This window comes from Furipterus horrens, unplaced genomic scaffold (assembly GCF_987537825.1).
Source record: "Furipterus horrens unplaced genomic scaffold, mFurHor1.1.pri manual_scaffold_2, whole genome shotgun sequence".
NCBI lineage: Eukaryota > Metazoa > Chordata > Mammalia > Chiroptera > Furipteridae > Furipterus > Furipterus horrens.
In genome coordinates, this window is record NW_028327172.1 from 78,948,493 (window position 1) to 78,974,638 (window position 26,146).

The following is a 26,146-nucleotide window of genomic DNA, read 5'->3' on the forward strand; positions in this document are numbered from 1 at the left end:
ATGATAATTTGCACACAAAAATATATAAAATAGCTCTCAAACTCACCCATAATTAGAAAGTGCAAATAAAACAACACTGAAAAACCATTAATGGCTTATTAGACTAACAATTAAAATTCTCCTGGCAATGCTATGGAAAACAGGCACTCATACAGTGCTGGTGGAAAAAAAATTGCTTCATTCTTTCTTAAAAGAAAATTTGGCAATGACTATGAAAACTACATATGCACTTACCTCTGACCCATAGTCCCCCTTCTAGGAATACAATCTGATGATACATCTTAAATAACACAAATACACATATGCACATACTTATTCATTGCAACATCTCTTTTTTCTTTTCTGGAGGGATCAGGTAGGGAGAAAAATATAGTGTGAAGGAAAATCCCTGTCCTTCAAATGGTCACTAAAATTGTATTTTCATACTTTACATTTTCTTTTGTTCACTTTCCTATATGTGAAGTGTTTTCTGGTGGGGAGGTTTGCTGGTTCGTTTATGTATGTATGTATGTATGTATGTATGTATGTATTTGATACTTTTATTTATTTTTCTTCCCTGAAAAAATATTTGTTTGTTTGTTTTTCTATTACAGTTTGTCTCACTTTTTCCCCCATTGCTTCCTTCCACCCTGCCCACCCCTTCTCCCCCAGTCATTCCTCATCCTGTTGTCCATGTCCATGGGTCATTCATACATGTTCTTTGACTAGACCCTTCCCCTTCTTACCCCTCTTTTCTCTCTCCCCCCTTTCTCCTTGTCACTGTTACTCTGCTCCTTGTTTACATGGTTCTGGTTCTATCTTGCTCATTTGTTTGTGTAGTTCATTAGTTTTCTGTATTAGGTAATATAATATGGTATTTGTCTTTCATTGCCTGACTTATTTTGCTAAGCATAATTCTCTCTAGTTCCATCCATGTTATCGATAATGGTAGGAATTTCTTCTTCCTTTCTGCTACATAGTACTCCATTGTGTAAATGTACCACAGTTTTTTTGATCCACTCATCTACAGATGGGCACTTAGGCTGTTTCCAGCACTTGGCTATTGTAAATAGTGCTACTATGAACATAGGGGTACATAGGTTCTTTTGAATTGGTGTTTCAGGATTCTTTAGGTATAATCCTAACAATGGAATTGCTGATTCAAAAGGAAGATCCATTTTTAGTTTTTTTAGGAAATTCCATACTGTTTTCCATAGGAGCTGCACCAGTCTGCATTCCCACCAGTAGTGCACTAGGGTTCCCTTTTCTCCACATCCTCGCTAGCACATGTTGTTTGTTGATTTCTTGATGATGGCCATTCTGTCCATCAGAGGTGGTATCTCATTGTGGTTTTTATTTGCATCTCTCTGATGACTAGTGATGTTGAGCATTCTTTCATATTCCTACGGACCTTCTGTATGTCCTCTTCACTTTCAATCTGTGTAGATCTTTTGTTCTGAGGTGGGTTTCTTGTAGACAGCATATACGTGGGTCATACTTTTTAATCCATTCAGCTACCCTATGTTTTTAGGTTGGTGCATTTAATCCATTTACATTTAAGGTTATTAATGATAGGTACTTATTCATTGTCACTTTTCCCCTTTGGACTTGTGTTCCTCTCTGTCTCTCTCTGTTTCTTCATCTTCTTAAAGCAGACCCTTTAGCATCTCTTGCAATGCTGGTTTGGTGGAGATGTATTCTTTTAGCCTTCTTTTGTCTGGGAAACTCCTTATTTCACCTTCCATTTTGAATGAGAACCTTGCTGGCTAGAGTAGTTTTGGTTGTGGGCCTTTGTTTTTCATTGCTTGGAATATCTTTTGTCATTCCTTTCTGGCTTGTAGTGCTTCTGTTGAGAAATCTGATGTTACCCTAATCAGAGCTCCCTTGTATGTTATTAGCTGTTTCTCTCTTGCTGCTTTTAGGATTCTCTCTTTGTCTTTGAATGTTGCCATTTTAAATATGATGTGTCTTGAAGTGGGCCTGTTGGGGTTCATCTTCATTGGGACCCTCTGTGCTTCCTGGACTTGTGTGACTCTCTCTCATCAAGTTAGGAAAGTTTTCTGTCATTAGTTTTTCAAACAGGTTTTCTATCCCTTGCTCCTCTTCTTTTCCTTCTGGAATTCTTATAATTAGGATATTATTATGTTTCATGTTGTCCTGCAGCTCTCTTAAAACCTCTTCATTCTTTTTCAGTTTTTTTTTCATTTTGTTGAACTGTCTGGGAATTTTTTTCTACGTTTTCCTCCAGCTCACTGATCCGATCTTCTGCTTTCTCTAGCCTGCTTTTAATTCCTTCTACTGTATTCTTCAACTCAGAAATTGTATTCTTTATTTCCTCCTGGCTCTTATTGATAGCTTCTATGTCCTTTTTCATTCTGGTGCATTCTCAGTAAGTTCCTTGTAGTTTCCATGGAGTTCCTTGTACTTTTCTTTGAGCTCGCTGAGCTCATTGAGCTTCCCAATAATCCATGTTTTGAATTCCATGTCTGATAGTTTGCTTTCGTTAATTTCACTTAGCACTCTTTCTGGGGATTTCTCCTTTCCTTTAGATGGGCAGTTGTTTCTCTGTCTCCCCATATTCGTGACTCTTCTCATTTGTTGCTGCTTCTTGGATTGAGCTTCGTTTTCTGAATCTGCCCCTGGTGGTGAAAGATCGTGTACTGCAGCATTGTTTCTAAGAGCAAAATATTGGAAATAATGTAAATATTCACGCATAGGAGACTGGTAGTTGAATAAATGGTACAGCCACACAGGGAAGTATCAAGCAGTAATTAAAAAGAATAAAGTAAATTATATGAATGCTTAACCACTATGCTCTTCACCTGAAGCTAATATAATATTGTCAACTGTAATTGAAAAATTAAAATTAAAAAAAATCTTTATAACTAGATTCGATATGATTTCTAGGATATATGATTGAGTGAAATAGACATGCTCTTAGTCATTTGTGCAAAATAAATTTAAAAAAGGCCATGCCAGATACTAAAGAGATTGTATGCATATGCAAGGGTGAGGTGGAGAGGAGTAGGAGAATGGAAATAGATTAGTAGGGATGAGGATGGACTCATACTTTTTAAAATTAATAAGTTAATTTTTTTAGAGATTTTGTTTATTTTTAAAAAGAGAGAAGGGAAGGAGTAAGAGAGGGAGAGAAACATTGATGTGTGAGAGAAACATTGATTGGCTGCCTCTCACACATGCTGCAACTGGGACTGACTCACATCCTAGGCATGTTCCCTGACTAGAAATTGAACCAGAGACCTTTGTTTTGCAGGATGACACTAAACCAATTGAGCCACACCAGTCAGGACTAGAGTTATACTTCTTGAATCATATATTTTAAATAATTTTAATTTTTAGAACCATAGTAATATTTCATATGCATTAGAAAATAGACAAGCAAAATTAACTTGCTGTGGGATAAACTCAAGTAGTACCTAGTTAAACCAACTGTATTACAAATGCCGTGTATGAATGAAAACATAACCAAATTGAAATGGTTAGAGAAGAAAAGAACTAATTTAAGTCATTTTGGAAACAGTATTTTGATTGGATACTCTTAAAGCTAAAAGAAAAAAAGGTTACACTGAAATATTGTAGTCAGGTTAGTAATTCTATTATACAGAGGGGATATGTATTACCAGCTGTCTAATTACTAATATACTGAGATTAAACAAATAAGTAAGTATATTATGGATAAGAAGAACGAGATTTGTCACTGTTGGATAAAGAATGCAGCAGAAATGAAGCAGAAAAAACTGGAATAAAATTTTGCACTGGATTTTAATCAAAGGTATCAGTATGTACTACTCATGGTACATATATATTGCATATATTACATATATACATATACACAGATAGGTAGATATAGAAATTGATAAAAACCAACTGGAACTTTATGAATAAAAATCAGTTTGGAGGGTTTATGGGAAGAGCAAGGGCTTATAGAAGTTCTCATAAGTAATTGTGAGAGCACACAAGAATTCTACAGGGAGAAATCTATATTTATAATAACGTTCTATGGTTCTAACTTCCCTTTTACTTAACTGCCTCTTCTCTTCTAAAAATACCCCTCCATATACCCCACCAGCAAGAGTATGCATGTGACTTGCCATGTCTGCACACATTGGGTTGCAACTCTCTTTTTTCCAAATATATTCTTTTTGGTGATGAAAAACCTATTCAATATTATTCTTTTTTTAAGCATATTTTATTGATTAAGTTGTTAAAAGTCCCAATTTCTTTTCCCTTTGCTCTCCTCCTCCCAGTATGCCTTTTCCCTTTGTTCATGGTCATGGTCCCTTAGCAATCCCATCCTCCTTAGTTCATGGTCATGGGTCATACATATACATTCTTTGGCTTCACCCTTTCCTATATTATTCTTAACTTCCCTCTGACTATTTTGCACCAACCAATTATGCTTCTTAGTTCCTGCACCATTTCCCCATTTCTCTCCCCTCCCCCTCCCAGCTGATAACCCTACAAATGATCCCCACACTTAGGATTCTGTTCCTCTTCTGGTGGTTTGCTTAGTTGGATTTTGTGTTTATTTTTTAAATTCAGTTGTTAGTTGTGAGTTTGTTGTCATTTTAATGTTCATAGGGTTGATTTTCTTTTTCTTAAATAAGTCCCTTTAACATTTCATACAATAATGGCTTGATGATGATGAACTCCTTTAGCTTTACCTTGTCTGGGAAGCACTTTATCTGCCCCTTGATTCTAGATGATAGATTTACTGGATAGAATCATCTTGGTTGTAGGTCCTTGCTTTTCATCACATTGAATACTTCTTGCCAATCCCTTATTGCCTGCAAAGTTTATTTTGATAAATCAGCTGATAGTCTTATAGGCACCCCTTTATAGATAACTCTCTTTTTTTCTCTTGCTGCTTTTAAGATTCTCTTTATCTTTAACCATTGGCATTTTAATTATGATGTGTCTCGGTTGACTCTCCTTGGGGCTAGTTTGTTTGGGACTTTCTGTGCTTCCTGGACTTCTATGTCTATATCTTTTGCCAAATTTGGGAAGTTTTTCTTCATTATTTTTTCACATACGCTTTCAATTTCTTGCTCTTCCTCTTCTTCTGGCACCCCCATGATTCAGATGTTGGCACATTTAAAGTTTTCTGAGAGGTTCCTAAGCCTCTCCTTATTTTTTCAATTCTTTTTTCTTCATTTTTGTACTGGTTGACTGTTTTTTTCTTCCTTATATTCCAAATAATTGATTTGAGCCTTGTTTTTTTTCTCTTCATCATTGGTTTTGTGTGGATTTTCCTTCATTTTATTTAGCATAGCCTTCACTTCTTCCCTTATGCATTTGCCATACTTAAGGATATATGTCAAGCCTGTGAGCATCTTTATTACCAGTGTTTTGAACTCTAATCTGTTAGGTTGGCTATCTCCTCATCACTTAGTTCTCCCACTGGTACCTTGATCTGTTCCCTCTTTGGGGCCACACTTCTCTATCTCTTCATCTTGTCAGGTACCTGTGTTTGTTTGCCTCTGTGTCTTAGGTAGAGCTGTCGCACCTGTTATGTTGTAAGGGGTGGAGCCTTAGGTATTCGTCAGTACGAAGTGACCCATTTCACCACGTTGTGGTGCTCTGTGTGGTGAGGGATCTGAGAGAGAACAATGCCGCTTGCTCGGCACTTGCACCTTTTCTGGGCACTTCTCCCACTTCCGTATGGGCCTGGCGCCTCTCTAGCTATTGCCCTGGCCATCGTTCCCAGAGTGGGTGGGTCTGCAGACATTCTAGGACTGTGGGGGTCCTTTAAAGAAGAGGGTTCTGCTGAAAGACCAGCAGTTTCTGCCTCCACTCCAACACCCACTGGTTTGCACGGTAAGAAGCAATGAGGCTTTATTGTCCCTGGCACATGAACCGTGAGTTGTGGGGTCTGGTCTGGTTCTGGGAGTGCTCTCCAGATGTCCCTCTTGACTTTTTAAAATGTTTGACTCTGATTTTTGCTGGCCTGCCACTGCCACCACTGCTGCAGCCACCACACTGTATCCTCTATGCCCTGGATCTGCCCCTCCTACCTGTCTGGATGAGTATTTCTTCTTTATATTTTTGTTTGTTAGACTTCCATGCAGCTTGATTTTCTGGAACTTCTGGTTGTCTCTAGTTTTGAGGTAATTGTATTCCTTCTTAGTTGTGCAGAAAGATGCAGCATGTCTGTCTAGGCCTCCATCTTGGCCGGAAGTCTCTCATGTAGTCTTGATGCTAGGAGTTCTGAGGTCATTTTGGATAGTCCCAAATCTTGTGCCAAAATATTCAACCCCTGCTGATCAAACCCCTTATGAACTGCGTCATCTTCAATTTCAAAATCTTCATTGTTGCTGTCACTTAATTCTTCACCATATTCCTGTTTTTTGAAAGAAGGTAGTTCAATGAAAACTGGCACTGGGATTTCAGCTGAACAAGGCACTGGGTGTATAAGCTGATGGTAGATTAGGATACTCTATTTTACATTTATTTTTCTTGTTACAGTCTGATGTTTTCACTATACAAATGTAACAGACACTTGAATGATCTCTGGGCTCTCGCCAAGCCATATGTATACCAAATGGCAATTTATCATGTGTTCCCTTTGTCCACGTCTGTAAACTCTCAACAAATTGCTTGCACACCTTGTGAGGGGCCCAAGACTTATCTTGATCACCAAGTTTTACTTTAAAATATGCAAAATAGGCTTGCCTGACAAATGTGCTGATGTTTTTCCTTTGACTGGGAATGGTGAAACTGCCACAGATATAACAAAACAAATCAGGGTTGTTTAGGCACTTATGATGAGAAATTACAGAGGTAGATATGATCTGAAAGAAAGGAAATAAATATGTATATAAATAAAAAAATAAATTCTGCTAACTCCTTGTATACAGAAGAGAACTTGAACTACACTTTGGAATATGATTCATTATATAGAGTGGCACACAATCTCTCACCACACTGTCTCATGTGTAACTAAATAGCCTAGACAAGTATGAACCTGTTGCTGGTCTCCAAGGTCATCCCCCCAGCCCTCCCCATGTGAGGGAGGTTTGCTCTCAGCCAATAGAGAGCACTAGTGCTTCCCTCAATCCAGGCTCGATCCAGCCTAGAGTGGTCACATTAAGATAAACTGTACAGAAAAACTTGATGTGGTAGAAAAAACCAACTGCAGTTTTGAAATCAGCATGCCTATTTACATCTAAAACAGCTGAAAAATCAAACTAGCAGGAATTATGTTAAAAATTGTTCCCCAGTGTAATTGAGTGGTATGTTGAAGCTGGTTTGTACTATCTCATATGCATTATTTATTAAATTTTCAAAAGTTCTGTTAGCTTGTTAAAGTCACTGTTAAAAATTATATTATATAAACTTATAGTTAAGTAAATTGCATTAAGTAAAAGGATACTCAGAAATAATTTCCTAATTATTTTTTTAACATTTACTATTCTCTATGTTCTTGAATGTTATTTATATCTATCAAATCTCTGTTGTGGAAGTAAAGGCGCATTTCTGTACATTGTTTCCCAAATTTGCCTTGAGTAGCCTCATTTTCATAGTTTGAAATCAGCCATGGTGGGAATACTTACAACATGAAAAGTGGGTGTGATTTATTGTTTGTTTATTCTTGAAGAAAGTTTTAGCAAAAATGTTAATAATATAGATTAAACTTGAAAGTATGTCATATCTGTAATTGTATGATGTCATATTGTAAACAGCACAAAAGATTTGAGGGAGAGAAGGGGGATAAGTAAGGGAAGGAATGTGAATAAATGATTCATGGACATGGACAATGGGGAGAGATATGATTGTGAGAGAAGAGGAGGGCTGGATGGGGGAGAGCAATGGGGAAAATGGGACAATTGTAATTGAAAAACCAAAAAAGAAAATATTTTCTAGTGTTTAAAATTATTGTTCAAATCAGCAAAGAAATGACTCATGTCATTGAAAATTAGTAAAGTTTCAACATACTACCTTGTCACTTTCATCTCATTCATTATATTCAATAAAATAAGCAACATTTACATCAGAAATATACTTACTCATCAATTGCAAGCATTGTTTAGTTATGGATATAAGAGTCTGTGGCAAAATCAAAGTATTTTCTGAGAATTGTTTGGTTATATGAAGTTTACAACAAAATTATATACTTTATTAGTTTTTGTAAGTTTTTATACATTATGCATTAGTAAAATTCATAATAAATGTGTATATATAAAAATTGTGCACATATAAACATGTGTACATCTATCTAATATGTTTATAGGTAGACAAATGTAGATATACAGGTTCCCCTAGAGAGCCAATTGTTCATTATTTATCAGCATATTATAGTGTAAAACCCAATCTCTGCCATCAAACAGATAAATCTAATATACAGATTATTTTATAATTAGAGCATAATAGTATTAGAGCCATATTTAAAATGATTTGGGGTTCAAATGAGAGAGTGGGAAGAGGAAGAGAAGAAGGAGAAGAAGAAGGAAGAGAAAAAGAAGAAGAAGAAAAAGGAGTAGGAGGAGAAGAAGAGGAAGAGGAGAGTGAACCAGGACAGCAAGTTAATTTTAACTTCAATAAATTGCAAGGGACTCTCTTCCCCATACAGATTCTTAGTTTATGAAGTTCACAAAGTATGGGAAGTATTTTCAAATACAGATGATTAAAAATAAAAAGGTGTGTCCACTCAGCATTGTTTTTAATTTGATTGAACAAATATTTATTAAATACTGTATTTCCCAGGAACTGTGATAATTATCTGAATTAATGAGGCAGCTCATGAATCCAAGGTGCTCACTTTTTGAAGTATAAACACACATATACATAAATAACCAGATCAACTTTACAGATGAATATGTGTGGTAGGTTGGGCTTTGGAGCCTATCATGGAAACAAATAAGCAAAAGAAGGCGAATGAAGGGAGACTTAAAGGATGAGTAGATTTTTAATTTGCAAATGAGAATAGGATATTCCAGTCTCATTCGAGCTGAAGGTAATACAGTTTGGAGAGGATATAGGTTAGTGAGAGATTAGACTAGAATATGAGAATATGGCATGAAATAATAAAAAGAGGCATGATGTAGCCATGGAAAGTGTGTAACATGAACTTGAGCAAGGTAATTTAGCATTTGTGTGGAGGGAAGCAATAATAGGAATAAGGCCATTATCATTTTCCAAATCAGTACTCCAAAGAAAAGGAAATGAGGGCCTGAGCTCAATCATGGCAGAGAAGTGAAGAAAATAAGGATTCAAGAAGCACTATAAACTTGAAGGGATTGTCTTCTTATTGACCTATTAATGGAGACAAATTTAACCTCGCTGCTTTTGTACTAGGAGGACAAGTGTCTTCCCTAATGCCTAAATCTGCTCTAGGTATTCCTGTGTCTCCACGTCTGCCCATGAGTTTTTCCAAAAATACAACTGATGTTTCATTTTTAACAGAGATCAAGTGTTTGTTCTTTGTGCAAACACAATGGCTCCATAAACTGCAGAATGACATTAATCAAGTATGTCACATCCTTTTTATGAAGTAGAGTGCTTGTTTGCTTAGCTCCTAGGCTCACAAGAGAAGTCTCTCTTTGTTTTCTCCAAAGTTTCATTGATCCAGTTACAGCCTTACCTGTACTATATACCCAGGCATACTCTGTGAGAATCAATCATTTCTTCCATCCAGCAGGAGCTTACAAGGGCCATCAAAGTTTGAGACAAACAACTTTTATACTGTATTTTATATTGGCTTATGTCTCCTAAAATGTAAATGGCATATCCTTTAATAAACAGACTGAAATATAACCTAATTTAATAAAAATTCCATGAGCAATAACTGACAAGCAGTTCTGGGGGTTTTATCTGTTTGTTTTATAAGTAACATATAATAATTACTCAAGTAATTAAATTAGAGCTGTTTTGAATAAAAATATAACTAAGCATTGACTATTTCTTTACAGGTGAAAACCAGTTGATTTTCTTGATTTCTCCTCTACAGGTAGTGAGTCTATGGAATTAAACACAGATGAAACTCATGTCTCACTAGTCTCCAAATCAAACTAGGCATATCTTTCCCTTATTGTTCATTTCTTATAGCTTCTTTTTATTCTTTATATATATTGATAGGTATAGTTTTCTTTAACTGCATGATATTCTGATTGGAAGCCACAAATGTCTTGTAAATCAGTTTGAATAATTTTCCTAGAGCCAACATACCCTAACCTGTGATCACAAGAGAGCTGTCTCACAGAGACTTGGCCAATATCCTTTAAATTTTTTTACTAGTGTTTATTTCTCTATTGAGGTTCTTCTTCTTCTTTTTATTGTTCTTCTGTTACAGTTGTTCTAATGTTCCCCTGTTGCTCTCCTCTGCCTTGCCCAACCTCCACTCCCACAGTCCATCCACACCCTGTTGTCCATGTGCACAGGTCACTTATACATGTTCCTTGACTAGACCTTTCTCATTATCCACCCCCATCTCTCTCTCCTCACCCTCTAGTTGTTGTCAGTCTGTTCCTTGTACCCATGCCTCTGGTTCTATTATGCTCATTTTTTTGTTTGTTTTGTTCATTAGGTTCCTGTATTAGGTGAGATCATATGCTATTTGTCTTTTGCCACCTGGCTTATTTCACTTAGCATAATACTCTCAAGTTCCATCCATGCTGTTACAAAAGGTAGAAGTGCCTTATTTCTTTCTCCTGTGTAGTATTCTGTTGTGTAAATGTATCACTATTTGGGGATCCCCTCATCCACTGATGGGCATGTAGGCTGTCTCCACACTTGGCTATTATAAATAATGCTGCTATGAAAATAAGGGTGCATAGGTTCTTTTGAATTGGTGTTTTAAGATTCTTAGGGTATAATCCCAGCAGTGGAATCACTGGATCAAAAGGCAGTTCCGTTTTTAGTTTTCTGAGGAAATTCCATACTGTTTTCCACAGTGAACGCAACAGTCTGCATTTGCACCAATAGTGTATTAGGGTTCCTTTTTCTCCACATCATTGCTGGCATTTGTTGTTTGTTGATTCGTTAATTATGGCCATTCTGACCTGTGTGATGTGGTGTCTCAGTGTGGTTTTAATTTGCATCTCTCTGATGGCTAGTGATGTTGAGCACCTTTTCATATGCCTATGGGCTCTCTGTATGTCCTCCTAAGAGAAGTATTTGTTCAGGTCCTTTGCCCATTTTTAAATTGGATTATTTATCTTCCTGGTGTTAAGTGATACAAGTTCTTTATATATTTTGGAGATCAAACCCTTGTTCAAAGTATCATTGGTAAATATTGAGATTCTTGGTTAAGTTTTTATCACACATTTCCTTTAATTTTTGAAAATACTTTAATTCTTTGAACATATAATGACTTTTCTGAATTATTTGTCTGACAAATTCAACAACTGGGCTTACTCATTTTCTACTAACTGCTTTTTACCCTCTAAACTTCAGTCAAAAATCTCGTTTATACCTTTGCATATCTCATGATTTTTTTTTCTGAAAATGGTACATTTCCAGTAATACATTATACCAAATCTAAATTCTGATTTATTTTTCTGATACTTATAAAAGTACCTAGCCTGGACTTAAACTTCAAAATCTGTCTTTACTGCAGTATGTGGCTGTTGATATTACTGCTAGAATTTAATTACTTATTATAAAGGTTCTCCTGTATTTGCATAGCTTGTGATGAGTCTGTTATGTAGGCAGAAATTGTGCTCAAACTCTCCAAGACCATAAGGCTTCTATACTCCATGCCCATTATATTTATATGGGTTTGAGAGTGAATCAAATTTCAGACACTTTTCACATTTTCCTTGCCTTTTCTTGTTATGTAGTCTTTTTATTATCTTTTCCACCTGCATATTCTTTCTCAGTCATTGAGGGATGTGTAGACTGCTTGTCCAGGCTTTCTGTGGCTCTCAGCTTCTCCTTGTTAAATTTCTAGTTTGTCTGCATTTTTTTTTTTACAACCAGAGCCACAAACTTAGCTTAACAAAGATAAAAATTTGTCTACATATTTTGATCAAGTTCACTTTTAATCAATAAATCTGACATTTATCCATTTTACCCTGCTTCTCAAATCAAGTCTACCCACTTTTTCAGCAAAGCTTCTGGATGTCCTAGATACAATAAAATTCTTGCTCTCATTACTGTACTGGGCTGTGGAAGTGGCCATGATATGAATGTCCAGCCAAGAAGGTTGCAGATTTTCACTGACATTATTTGAAGCTATAGCAGTTTTTCCAAAATAAATTTTATTTTATTCTCTGCCTTCTGTTGATTTCCAGAGCCCTACATTTGTTTTCAAGAATTTTATAGGGCTTTATAGGGCTTATTTTGCAGAGACAGTTCACCTCACCACAGCCAGAAGTTTCTCAATTAACTCATTCTAGAAACTCCCTACACAACAATTTTTATCAGACTCTGTCTTTTTGGATTCATTTCATGTCTCCTTGGTCTTTGCCTGCTTCTTATATGTTGACATTTTCTAGATGTCTATTCTTGACATTATTCTATTCTCATAAAACTCACACTCATTGATTGATTGTAGAAAGGAGGCATCTATGTCAGTGAAATATGTCATTGGTATTTTAATAGGGGTTGCATTGAATCTGTAAATTGCTTTGGGTAGTATGGTTATTTTGATGATGTTGATTCTTCCCATCCAAGAATATGGTATTTGCTTCCATTTATTTGTATCTTCCTTAATTTCTTTCTTCATTGTTGCGTAATTTTCATTGTACAGGTCTTTTATCTCTTTGGTTAAATTTATTCCTAAAACCCTAATTCAAAAGAAGTTATGCATCCCTATGTTCATAGCAGCACTGTTTACAATAGCTAAGTGCTGGAAACAGCCTAAGTGCCCATCTGTAGATGAGTGGATCAAAAAACTGTGGTACATTTACACAATGGAATACTATGTAGCAGAAAGAAAGAAGGAACTCCTGCCATTTGCGACAACATGGATGGAACTAGAGAGAATTATGCTTAGTGAAATAAGCCAGGCAAAGAAATCAAAATACCATATGATATCACCCAATACAGGAAATTAAAGAGCAACACAAACAAACGAACTAAATAGGACAAAGAGTAGAATAGTAGCCAGTAGGGGGGAGGGGGGAGGGAGAGAAGGGGGATAAGTAAGGGAAGGGTCTAGTCAAGGAACGTGTATAAATGACTCATGGACATGGACAACGGGGAGGGATATGATTGTGGGAGAAGGGGTGGGCTGGGTGGGGGGAGCAATGGGGGAAAAATGGGACAACTGTAATTGAAAAACCAAAAAACAAAAGAAATTATAAAAAAAAAAAAAGAAAGAAAGGAGGCATCTTAGTCTGTTCAGGTCACCATACAAAACAGAAATTTATTTTCTCACAGTTCTTGTGGCTAGAAGATCAAGGTGTCAAGTGATCTGGTTTGGTTTGCAAATAGGTGCCTTTTTGAGGGAAGGAAGGAGGGAAAGAGAGAGAGACAGAGAGAGACAGAGAGAGAGACCTGGTGTTTCTTCCTGTGAGGGCACTGATCCCATCATTGAGGATCTTATCTTCATAACCTAATTACCCCTATTCCCAAATACCATCAGATTGGAGGGGAGAGCCTCAGTGTTTGGAGGGACACAAATATTTAGTCTATAACAGGGGAGATGGATTGGAGTCTCTCAACCAGAGAAGGCCAGAGCAGGTGCAAAATATGTAGAGGGCAAGAGGATGGTTGGGTCAGAGAAAAGGTAATAGCTCACAATGCATTTGCATAGGAAGGGGGTGCAGGCTGATATAATATCAAGTGTTTCAAAGCTATAGCATCAGTGACATTAGCAGGTGTAAAATGAAATAGTTTAGCATAATGAACTTCAATGATTCTAGTGACAGTATAAGTGCACTTGACAAAGAAATGGAAACTGTGGGGTTTTGTGCATAAAAATCTATACAACCAGGTTCAACTGATCTGAAAGAATATATTTCCCATCTCTGGTTCATTGTCATTAAACCCATAATTCAATCTTTTGCCTTTCTAGAAGTGTATATACAATTAGAAGGCAATATGAGAAACACATAATTACAATTCTGACTAATCAGGGCTTGGGAGAAGACCTACTTATGTATAAATTAAATAGGGCATAGTGTCAATAAATATTTCAAGAGGATAAGTCTTAAAGATAATAAAGGAAATATAAAAGGAGACACAATGGAGTAAGTAGGAGTCAGGAGGTGCCAGGTGGAAAGGAGTAAAGAGACTAGAGCAGATCATAACTGAGATGAGAAAAAAAAAAGAAAAAAACAACATCTAAATGCAGAAGTCCCAAATAAAATCAGGTTATTCTTCTGAGAATATTTTGTGAGTCTAAGAGACTCTAAAATATACACACAGGAAAGAAAAATGGGGTATATCTTTATGACCTTAGTATCTTCTCAATATGTTACACTTTATCTAGTATTTTTATCTGTGAAATACTAGTGTTGATATAAAAGTTCTAACTATACACAATTACTCATCTCTCAAAGAAGTCAAGTCTCTGAATGATACACAACATTATTGCCCAGAATATTTCCAGTGTTGTTTCCCTACTGTCAATATTTATAGCTCTGCAAAGAATAGGAACCAGGAGAGAAATACCTAACTCAAGCTAATCTACTTATTCATGTCTACATAAAAATTGAGAACACGCTCAGCTGTGTTAAGTATTTTACAAGAATTTGATTATTTAATTCTTGAATTAATATTAAGTTCACTTATGTGGTAGAGTAGATTGATTTATTGTTTCCAATTATTTTCTGTTCTCCCCAAAACACAACACACATTGGTAACAGGCTTGGACATACGACTTTCTCCATTGCTCATTCCCCAATGTTATAAATATAACATTTTCCAGGTATAAGCTGCTTCTTTAGCCTGTGTCTCAGAAAGAGTAATTCATGCCATGTATAACTACATGTGAACCACAGTTAACATTTAACATGAGCAAAATATAAACCTGTGTTATTTGAAGTCATTAGAATTTGGAGGTTATTGTTATGTAGTCTAATCTAGTGGGACCTGACTAATATGCTTTATTACTCCTATATTTCACATCACTGAAAGACTCCTGAGAATATTTTATTGATATTGGGCTACATTTTATAAAGTTCCAAATCTGTTTAATGATGAACATATTCTGGGTCAATATCATTTGGATTTATAATCCTAGATGTAATGAGAAAAAAGGTTGGGAATGAGAAAAACTAGATTCCAGTCCTGGTGACATCACTTGTCAAGGTTCAGACTAGGATAACCCACAAAGCATCCTATAGCTTCAATCACATTATTTGTTAAATAAGAACAGTAATTACTACAGTAACACTGAAGATAATTGTTAAAGAGATTAAATTAGATATGTAATACTACTTTATCTGTTATAAATACATACATACAAATATAAATGTTTATTTTTCTTATTAGAATCTTAACATGAGAAAGGTTTTTAAAAGCCATATACAGATCTTTAACTTTAAAGAGAAATGCCAGGTAAGGGAAAGAATGAGAAGAAAAGAAATTATTTTCACTTTTATAAAACTTTACTAAAGCTCCTATTACATCTAAGATTATAAGCCCAAATAATATTGACCCAGAATATGTTCATCATTAAAGATGTGGAACTTTATAAAATATAGCCCAATATTAATAAAATGTTCTCAGGAGCCTTTCAGTGATGTCTTTTATATTTTCAATGAAGAAAGTAATCATATAGGTAAAACTCTATTAACAAATTACTTATTTTCATTTTATTATTTTTTTAATGTGTTTTATTGATTATAATATTACATTTGTGCCAATTTCCCTTCCCTCTGCTCCCCTCCACCCGGTGGCCCCCCTCCCTCCAGTTGTCCCCCCCTTTTAGACCATGTCCATTAGTTGTGCATACAGTTCTTCTCAACCTCTCTCTGTCTATTCCATTCCCTCCTACCATGATCCTTAATTCCTATATCATCTCCCTCCCTCTCCCCATTCCCCCTCCCTGTTGACCTCCCCCCAATATGTTCCCCGTACCTATAGTTCTTTTTCCACTCTTGTTGCCTGTTTAGTTTGCCTTTGTTTCAATTCCCTAGCTTCTGTTGTTTCTTGTGATGCAGTTTTCATTTTAGATTTCATTGTCTTGATCCTCCTTTTTCTAAACCAGTCCCTTTAACATCTCATATAACAGTGGTTTGGATCTAATGAACTCTTTCAGTTTTATTTTGTCCTGGAAACACTTTCTCTGTCCTTCTATTCTGAATGACAATTTCGCTGGATAGAGTATTCGTGGTTGTAGGTTTTGGATTTTCATTACTTTGAATATTTCTTGCCAGTCCCTTCTTGCCTGCAGGGTCTCCTTTGAGAAGTCAGCTGATAGTCTAATTGGGACCCCTTTGTACATAATTCTTTTCTTCTCTCTTGCTGCTTTTAAGATTCTCTCTTTATCTTTAATTTTTGACATTTTGATTATAATGTGTCTTGGAGTGGTTCTCCCTGGGTCCAGTTTTTTTGGAACTCTCTGTGCTTCCTGGACCTGTAAGTCTATTTCCTTCCCCAAGTCTGGGAAGTTCTCCTTTATTATATTTTCACTCAATTTTTCAAGTTCTAGTTCATCTTCCTCACTCTCTGGCAAACCAATGATTCTTATGTTGGGCCTTTTATAGCTGTCCCAGAGGTTTCTGATCCTCTCATCGTTGCTTCCCATTTCCTCTCTCTGCATTGGTTGACTGCTTGTTCCTTCTCCATATTCCAGTTTGTTGAAATGAACTCTGGATTTTTTTTCCTCACCATCTGTCTCATATGTGGTTTTGTTCCTTTCGTTATGAGTGTTTTTCGCTTCTTTCTCATCTTTTTCCTGCTCTTTTGTGAATTCTGTAAGCCACCTGATAACAATGGCCCAGAACTGAGCATCTGACAGGTTTCTTATCTGTTCATCTGTCAGGTTCTCCATCTGTTGCCTGGTGAGCTGTGCCACTGGGATTTCTATGGTTGTCTGCCTCATTTTGACAGATGCGTTTTGTTTTCTTGGGCTGGCTGTAGGGGGCAGTGCCTGTGTACTCGTAATGACCCAGCGGCCGGCGCCTGTCCGCGACCTATTTCGCAGCCCTGTGGCGCTTTCTTTGGGGGCGGGGGTCCAAGATGGATTCACACAGTTATTCCGCTAGGAGACCGGGATCCGTCCTCCCGCCCCCCTGGGCCTCACTGTTCAAGGCGATGTGGTGGCTGCTTTCCCCAGAGTTGGGGTCGCGAGCTGCCGGGGGTTCGACTGCAGCCGGGGTTGTTCTCCCCGCCGCTGTCCCAGGTGCGACCGCAAACAGCACCGCCCCCTTTCGCTCTTACCTGCCCAAAGGGCGCCGCTGGTTTATAACTTCATATGTTGGGCTTCTGTGTAGTTTTATTTTCTGGAATTTCTAGTTATCCTTTGTTTTGAAGTAGTTGTATTCCTCTCTAGTTGTAGAGGGAGACCTAGTTCGTCCGTCTAAGCCTCCATCTTGGCCGGAAGTCCCCACTTATTTTCATTTTAGCTTTCTGAACTGTTGAATCTAGTTTTGATATTCCAATGAGTCCTCATAAATTGATTATGTTTTACTGCATAACCATTAAATGGGCTGGATATGAATAATTAGAATCAGAGATGCACAAAATGTATTAAATTAAAATAATAAAAGCCAGAGAGCTTAGGTATTATTTGAAAACTATATTCAGAGGAGTGATATGACCTTGTTTACATTTTTAAAATGTCACCTGTTTCCTGTGTAGAACATGAACAGCAGTGGGCCAGGAAAGGAGTCAGGGAGACAAGTGAAGAGGCTAGTGCAGTAATTAGGTAGAAGATGTTTGTAGCTTAGACTAGGGTTTAGTGAAGGTGGGGCAAAGTGGTCAAGTTGATGATAAATTTTGACAATGGATCTCGGAGCATCCTGATGGTTTGGGTCTGCAGTGTGAAGCAGAGAAAAAGCAACAAGGATTCCAGGATGGATTAGGATTTTGACATTTTACTAGAATAAGATGACTTGTGACAGAGCCAGTTTGATGAACAGTGATGAATAGATTTCTTTTTGTTAGCATCCTAGATGACTATTTGACATCCAAATGGACATATCTAGTAAGCAGTTAAATATCTAAGTCTGAAGATCAGAGGAAATATCTAGATTAGGAATTTGGGTTAGAGATTAATTAATGTATGTATTTAATTTAAACCCACAAATTTATGAGCATAGATAAAGAAAGAAAAAGACCAAAGAAAATACCCTAGACCAAAATGATATTTAAACCCAGAAGATAATTACCACCCATAAAGAAATAGCATGTTAGCTATGCAATAAACATTTAGTAAATGAATAAATCTGTAACTGTGGAGACTGACTAATTTGTTAGAAAAAAAATTCATATGTCGTGCTTGGGCCAACACTTGATTTATGTACTAAAATATGCTAAAGTTATCATTCTTATCTTACACTAACAACTATTGGGGATCAGTAAAGTTCAAGTCTTTATTTTATTGCACTTATGTCAATGGATTTTATGCACTCCCAGGTAGCCTCTGTATAATACTGGTGGATTTCACCATTCTTCTAGCCAGGGGCAAAGGAAGATCTTGAGGTGATATAGTTTAGTTCCCATTCAAGTACAGATATGAAGTGGAGGCTTTCTTCTATTTTCTCCATCTGTTCTGCACATCCAGGTGATCAAGTCATTGTTGTGAGGAACTTATGGATATTCTGAGTCACTATAATTAGGAAAAGGCTGAGCAAAATGTTAGCTCAGACACTCTCAATTACCAATTTGTCAAAGGGAATCAGATACTGCTGGGGTGGTTGTAGTGGGTTATAGGACTCCATCCTGCAGGAAATTCATATGTTTGCTTGAATGGCAACAGAAGACCTGTTGTACATTGACTTGGCTCTCATTTTGATTAACGATGGACATGTGGACAGATTTTGAGTTGTCTCTCGTTGGTGATTCCTCTCTGCTTCATAAAATATGCACATGTCTAGCAACTTCCTTCATGGTTATGCCCCTCCTAATTTTTCCCTCAATACCAGCTATGCAAATTCACATTTATCCTCATGTTCAGAGTTGTATGGCTGTTGAACTGTTTTCTTTCTAATGTGCAACTTATACATAAATATTGTGTCCTCTTGCTTCAGGATTTTTTCTTGCTGTGATTCATAGCTAACCTGCTTTGTGTGGGCCTATCATATTAGGGAGAAAAAAAAACACCTTCAGGCTGAAAGATGCAGGCATTTGTAGTAGGAAGTGGTCAGTATCCTTAAGAACTTCTAATGTCAAGGAAATATGGTGGGCATGCCAACAACCTCTAAATCTCCATGGCTTAAAAACAAAACACTATTTTCTATCTAACACTGCATGTACATCACAAGTTGGCATTATAGTCTATTCAGTAATATCCTTACTGTAAGATAAAGCTGACTGAGAGCTGATGATCTTTGCTGCCAGAAGGAAACACCTCTGTAAGATGATACAAATAATTAAATTTGTATCATCTCCTGCCTACAAGCAACACATATCACTTTTTCTGATAACTCATTGGCTAGAAATAGTCTCAGAAATCAGGAAGCCAGAAAATTCAGTTCTGTATGTGCCTTAAAAAAATAAAAGGCTGGATATCACAATTTACCAGTTCTCTCTTTTGGTCACCAAATATTTGGTTAACTCTCCTTCTCACATGCTAAATATACTCACCATTTCCCTAAGAAAAAAATCACCCACAAGTCCACTCTAGTCACAGAATTAGGCAATCCAGCTCTTCTTTTTTATCAACCCAAAAGACAATTATGGAACAGGAATAAGATAACTGCAACAAATACTTGCATTTAGAAATGGAAACAATGGAAATACAAAGCAGACTTTAACCCTTGGCAATCTGCTATCCCACTGGGAGATATTTTAAGGGATTTCTCTGGGGGTGGTGGTGGATTATTCCTTGATTAAACTCTCTTTCTGCTTCAAAAAAAGAGCTCTCTGTCTGTTTCCTACATTAACTATGTCTCTAGATTCTGGGATTTATTTTCCATGATCCTTTTTGGTCAGATTTAGAGTAGCAGTTGGGAAGATGGTAGGCTATGTAAATGCAGTATTTGAATGCTCCCACAACAATATCAAAATTACAACTAACTACAGAATAGCCATCATTCAGAACTGCCTTAAATCTAGCTGAACAAAAGTCCTACAATCAAGGATATAAAGAGGAAGTCACATCGAGACTTGTAGAGAGCCAGGGATGTGGAATGGTTTGGTCCATACCCACATGTGGCCAAGGCCATTAAAAATTGGGAGGCATCTCAGCTGAGGAGGTCTCTGCTGAGGAGTAAGGGGTCTCAGCTCCACTCAAGAACCCCCAGCTCAGAATTTCAGTGCCAGGAAAAGAAGCCCCATAATTTTTGGTTGTCAAAACCAGCAAGGATTGTGGCTGAGGGAGATAGAGAGCTTCTGGACTCCTGAGCAGTTCCTGTTAAAGGGTCTATGCTGTGACTTACTTGGGCTAACTCCCCAGAGCTCCAGTGCTGGGACAGCAGCTCAGAAGGAACCAGGAACATATGGTAAAAAACTGAATTGTCTGGCATCAGGGCAAGAGGTGGAGGGGCAGCTTCCTCCCAGGCAGAATTGCTGGCAAAAGTCATTGTTTCTTTGCTGAGACATTTCCCCACAGAACTGGCAGGCAACATGTCTGAGTCTCCATTAACCTGACTAATACTACTTGGTTGCCTTGGTGTTTCCCTGAAACTCTGCCCTACTCAGCTTGTAGGCTCACCCAAGCCATTTCTGTTGGCTTTCCCGTACAAATGGCCTGTCTTGGATCATGCTTCAGACTTTCATAAAATCTCCTATACTAGCCTCAGTATGTCTCATATCTCTTGCTAAGAGGCCCCAGGCCTGGCACATTTGTAGCTGGCCTTGATTTGCAGCTTTGCCTCTCCCAGGCACTTTCAAGACCAATATAAGTAGCAGCCATCTGAAGATTGCTTTGTAGCACATGCTGGTGGCCCAGGGAAAGATGCATGCAGTGGCTGGCCTTGTCCTACACCTCCTAGGAGGCCTCACAGTCAGCACACTGAGTGAACAGTTTCAGACCACATTGAAGTACCATCCAACCACCTACACAAGAAATTTACTCAAGGAGCAAACTCAACATATACCTGAGTCCAAATTAAGTGAGAAAGATTATGGGGAGTCAGCCCCTGCACAGCAGATTCTCCACCGTGGTCGTAGGAGGTCATAGCCAGTTATTGAAGTTTATCAGCCTGAGGGGAAATTCCTCCTATTGGTGTTCCAACACTAATCAAGTCTCAACTACACCAAGAAGGTGTACACAACCCACACAAGTACACAACCCACACAGGAAGCACACCTGGAATGCCCAGTCAGATGATCAAGGAGGCAGTACCACTTACCCCACAGGACACTTACTACATAGGGACACTCTACAAAGCCTGGTAGACATAGCAGCTCTACCTAATACATGGAAACAAACACAAGGAAGCAGCCAAAATGAGGAAACAAAGAAACATATCCCAAGTGAAAGAACAGAACAAAACTCTAGAAAAAGAACTAAACAAAATGGAGACAAGCAATCTACTAGATGCAAAGTTTAAAACACTGGTTATAAGGATGCTCAATGAACTTAATAAAAGCTTCAACAAGAAGACAGAAAACAAAAATCAAAGATAGAAAACATAAAAAAGAACCTGTTGGAATGAAGAATATATTAACTTAAATAAAAAATATTTTACAGGAAACCAACAGTGGAATAGATGAAGCAGGTAATCAGATCATCAGTTTGGAATATAAAGAAGTGGAAAACACCCAATCAAAACAGCAAAAAGAAAAAAGAATCCAAAACATTTAGAACAGTATAGGAAGCTTCTAGGACAACCTAAAGCATTCCAATATTCATATCATGGGGGTTCCAGGAGGAGAAGAGAGAAAGCAAAGAATTGGAAACCTATGTGAAAAAATAATGATGGAAAACTTCTCTAATTTGGTGAAGAAAATAAACATACAAGACTGGGAAGTTCAGAGAGTCCCAAACAAGATGAACCCAAAGAGGCCCACACCAAGACACATCATAAATAAAAAGCTAAAGGTTAAAGACAGAGAGAGAATCTTAAAAACAACAAGAGAAAAGCAGTTAGTTATCTATAAGGGAGCCCCCATAAGACTGTCAGCTGATTTCTCAACTGAAACTTTGCATGCCAGAAGAGATTGGCAAGAAATACTGAATGATGTAAAGTAAAGACCTACAACCAAAATTACTTTACCCAGTAAAACTATCATTTAAAATTGAAGGACAAATAGAGAGATTCTCAGACCAGGAAAAAATAAAGGAGTTCATCACCACCACCAAACCAGTATTACAAGAAATGTTAAAGGATTTTCTTTAAGAAAAAGACGTGAAGAAAAAAGATAAAAATATGAATAATAAAATGGCAAGAATTACATATCTATCAATATTTACTTTAAATGCAAATGGATTAAATGCTCCAATCACTGAATGATAATAAAACAAGTCCCTTGCATATGCTGTCTACAAGAGACTCACTTCAGATTGAAAGACAAACACAGACTGAAGGTAAGAAGATGGGAAAAGATACTTCATGACAATGGAAACAAACAAAAGATTGGATAGCAATATCTAAATCAGACAAAGTAGTTTAAAACAAGGTTATGTGACAAAAGGTAAAGAAGGACCCAGCTCTTCCACTTCTGGGTATTTATCTAAAGAAACCCAAAACACTAAATCAAAAAGATGTATACATGCATATATTCACTGCAGAGTTATTTACAATAGCTAAGGTATGGAAGCAATCTACATGTCCATCAAGAGATGAATGAATAAGGAAGAGTGGTGCATATTAATAATGCAGTATGACTCAGTCATAAAAAAGAATGGGATCTTACTATCTGCAACAACATGGATGGACCCAGAGGGTATTGTGCTGAGTGAAATAAGTCATAACAGAAAAAGGTCAGTTACAGAGAACATCTGACAATTGCCAGATGGGAGGGGGTTTGGTGGATGTATGAAAAAGGTGAAGGGATTTTGAAGTACAAATTTGTAGTTACTGAATTGTCATGGGATGTAAAGTACAACATAAGGAATGTAATCAATACTATTCTAATAACTATGTATGGCATCAGATGAGGACTAAATATATCTGGGTGATCACTTAGTAAGTTTTGTGAAATATTATCACTGGGTTGTATTCCTGAAACTAATATAATACTATATGTCAACTGTAATTGAAAAGTAAAAAAATTATTAAAAGTTAAAAATATAAAGCACAGAGCTTCCAGCCAAGATGGAGGCATAGGTGAACAGCTTCACAACCCCTCACAACCATTAAGGATACAACTACCTCCAAACAAAGAAAACTGGCAGAACTACCAGAAAATTGAAATGTATGGGAGTCTGACAACTAAAGATTTAAAGAAGTAATACTCCTCCAGATAGGTAAGAGGGGCAGAGCCCAGGTGGAGAGGCCACATGTGGCAGTGGCTGTGGCAAGGCAGAGGCTGCAGCTGTAGCCAGCTGAACTCCCTCGTTATAAAGGTTGGAAGAAACACCTGGGGAATGATCCCAGCCTCAGGCCAGATGGTGCAGCTCACAGTTCCAGTACCAGGAAAATAAAGCCTCATTGCTTCTGGCTGTGAAATCTTGTAAGAAACTGCTTGTCTCTCAGGAGAGTCCACTTAGAGGGCTTCCGCAGTCCTAGAATGTCAGCAAACCCACCCACTTTGGGAACCATCACCAGAATAACAGCTAGAGGGGTGCCAGTTGCATAAGGAGGTGGGTGAAGTGACTGAAAAAGGGGTGAGTGCTGAAAAAGCAACATTGTTCCATCTCTGGTGGCTCCCCCACATACAACCCCACAAAGCAATGAACCAGGTCACCCCATACTGATGAATACCTAAGGCTCCACCCCTTAGAATGTAACAGGTGCAGCAGTTCTACCTAACACACAGAGGCAAACACTGGGAAGCTGTCAAGTTGAGACAGGGAAATATGGCCCAAATGAAAGACCAGATTGAAACTCCATCAAAATAACTAAATGAAAAAAAGATAACTGACCTGTCAGATGCAGAGTTCAAAACTTAGTAATATGGGTGCTCAGAGAAATTATTGAGTTTGGCCACAAAATGAAGGAAGAAATGAAGGTTATACAAAGTGAAATAAAGAAAAATATACAGGGGGTTAACAATGATGGGAAGGGAGCTGGGATTCAAGTCAATGATTTGGAATGAAGGAAGGAATATACCTTCAACCAAAACAAAATGAAGAAACAAGAATAGAGAAAAACAAGGAGAGTTTAAGAAGACTATGGGACATCTTGAAAAATGCCAATATTCTAATCATAGGGGTGCCAGAAGGGGAAGAGGAAGAGCAAGAAATTGAAAATTTATGTGAAAAAACAGTGAAAAAAACTTCCCTAATTTGGCAAAGGAAATAGACATACAAGTCCAGAAAGCACAGAGAATCCCAAACAACTTGGACCCAAAAGAGGACCACATCATAATTAAAATGCCGAAGGCTAATAAAGATAAAGAGATCTTAAAAGCAGCAAGAAAAAAGAGGAGAGTTACCTACAGAGAAGTTCCCATAAGGCTATCAACTGATTTCTCAAAAGAAACTTTGCAGGCAAGAAGGGACCAACAAAATGACAGTTTTATTAAATCCAGAAATGTCATGTTAAAATAATTAACAATAAAATGGCAGTTGGAGCTACATCTTCCTTGGGACTGAATAATTTCTTATCTTGCTTTTTTCCAATAGAAGGTTGAGAGCCCTCAGGTTATTTGAACTCTTGAGCAAGCACAATCTCCTTTAGTCTAAATCAATAAAACTTTTGGCAAAAACTGTCTCAAAAAGTAAGGTTCCTTATGAATATTTTATTTGCTCTATTTTATTTGTGAATAATCACACTCAAAATTCTTTTCAAGACCCATTCTAATATGATACATATTTTTTTCCGCTTACCTCATGCCTTTAGTTCTTTATTTAGTTGAAGGTGTTTTGAGCCTATGAGTACTTTTAGTCTCCCCCCCCCCCACACTTCTAACTGATTTTATTAAATTCAAAGGATTTTTTGGGCTACCTTAGTCCATCCAGAGGCTTTTCAACAGTCAGGGTAAAATCCACACCCTTTATTTGATTCTTGCTGCAAATTTGAGTTTTAAACTTTTCTTACTCAAAAACAGAGTGGTACTGGTATAAGAGCAGACATATAGATCAATGTAACAAAATAGAGAGCCCAGTAATGAACCCGAGTGTATATGGTCAATTAATATTTGACAAAGGGGAAAAGGGCATAAAATGGAGTAAAAATAGCCTCTTCAACAAAGGGGGTTGAGAGAATTGGATAGGGACATGCAAAAAAAAAAAAAGAAAGAAAGAAAGAAACTAGACAACCAACTTACACAATACACCAGAATAAAATCAAGATGAATAAAAGACTTATATGTAAGCTATGACACCATAAAAGTCATGGAGGAAACATAGGCAATAAAATTTCAGATATCCCATGTAGCAATATTTTCACTGACATATCTCATAGGGCAAGGAAAATAAAGGAAAGTATAAACAAATGGGACTACATCAAACTAAAAAGTTTCTGCTCAGCTAAAGAAAACATCAACAAAATGAAAAGAGAACCAACCATATGGGAAAACATATTTGCCAATGATACCTCAGACAAGGGTTAGATCTCCAAAGTATATAAAGAACTTATATGACTCAACACAGGAAGGCAGACAATCCAATTAAAAAATGGATAAAGGACCTGAACAGACACTTCTCCAAGGAGGACATACAGGGGGCCCATGGGCATATGAGAGAATGCTCAACATCACTAACCATCAGAGAGATGCAAATAAAAACCACAATGAGATACCACCTCACACCTGTAAGAAAGGCCATCATTAACAAATCAACAAACAACAAGTGTTGGCAAGGATGTGGAGAAAAGGGAACCCTAGAGCACTGTTGATAGGAGTGCAGACTAGTGTAACCACTGTGGAAATAGTATGGAATTTTCTCAGAAAACTAAAAGTGGAACTGCCTTTTGATTCAGTGATCCTTTTACTGCCTATGCTGGGAATTTACCCAAAGAATCCTGAAACACCAATTCAAAAGAACCTATGCACCCCTATGTTCGTAGCAGCGCTATCTACACTAGCCAAGTGCTGGAAACAG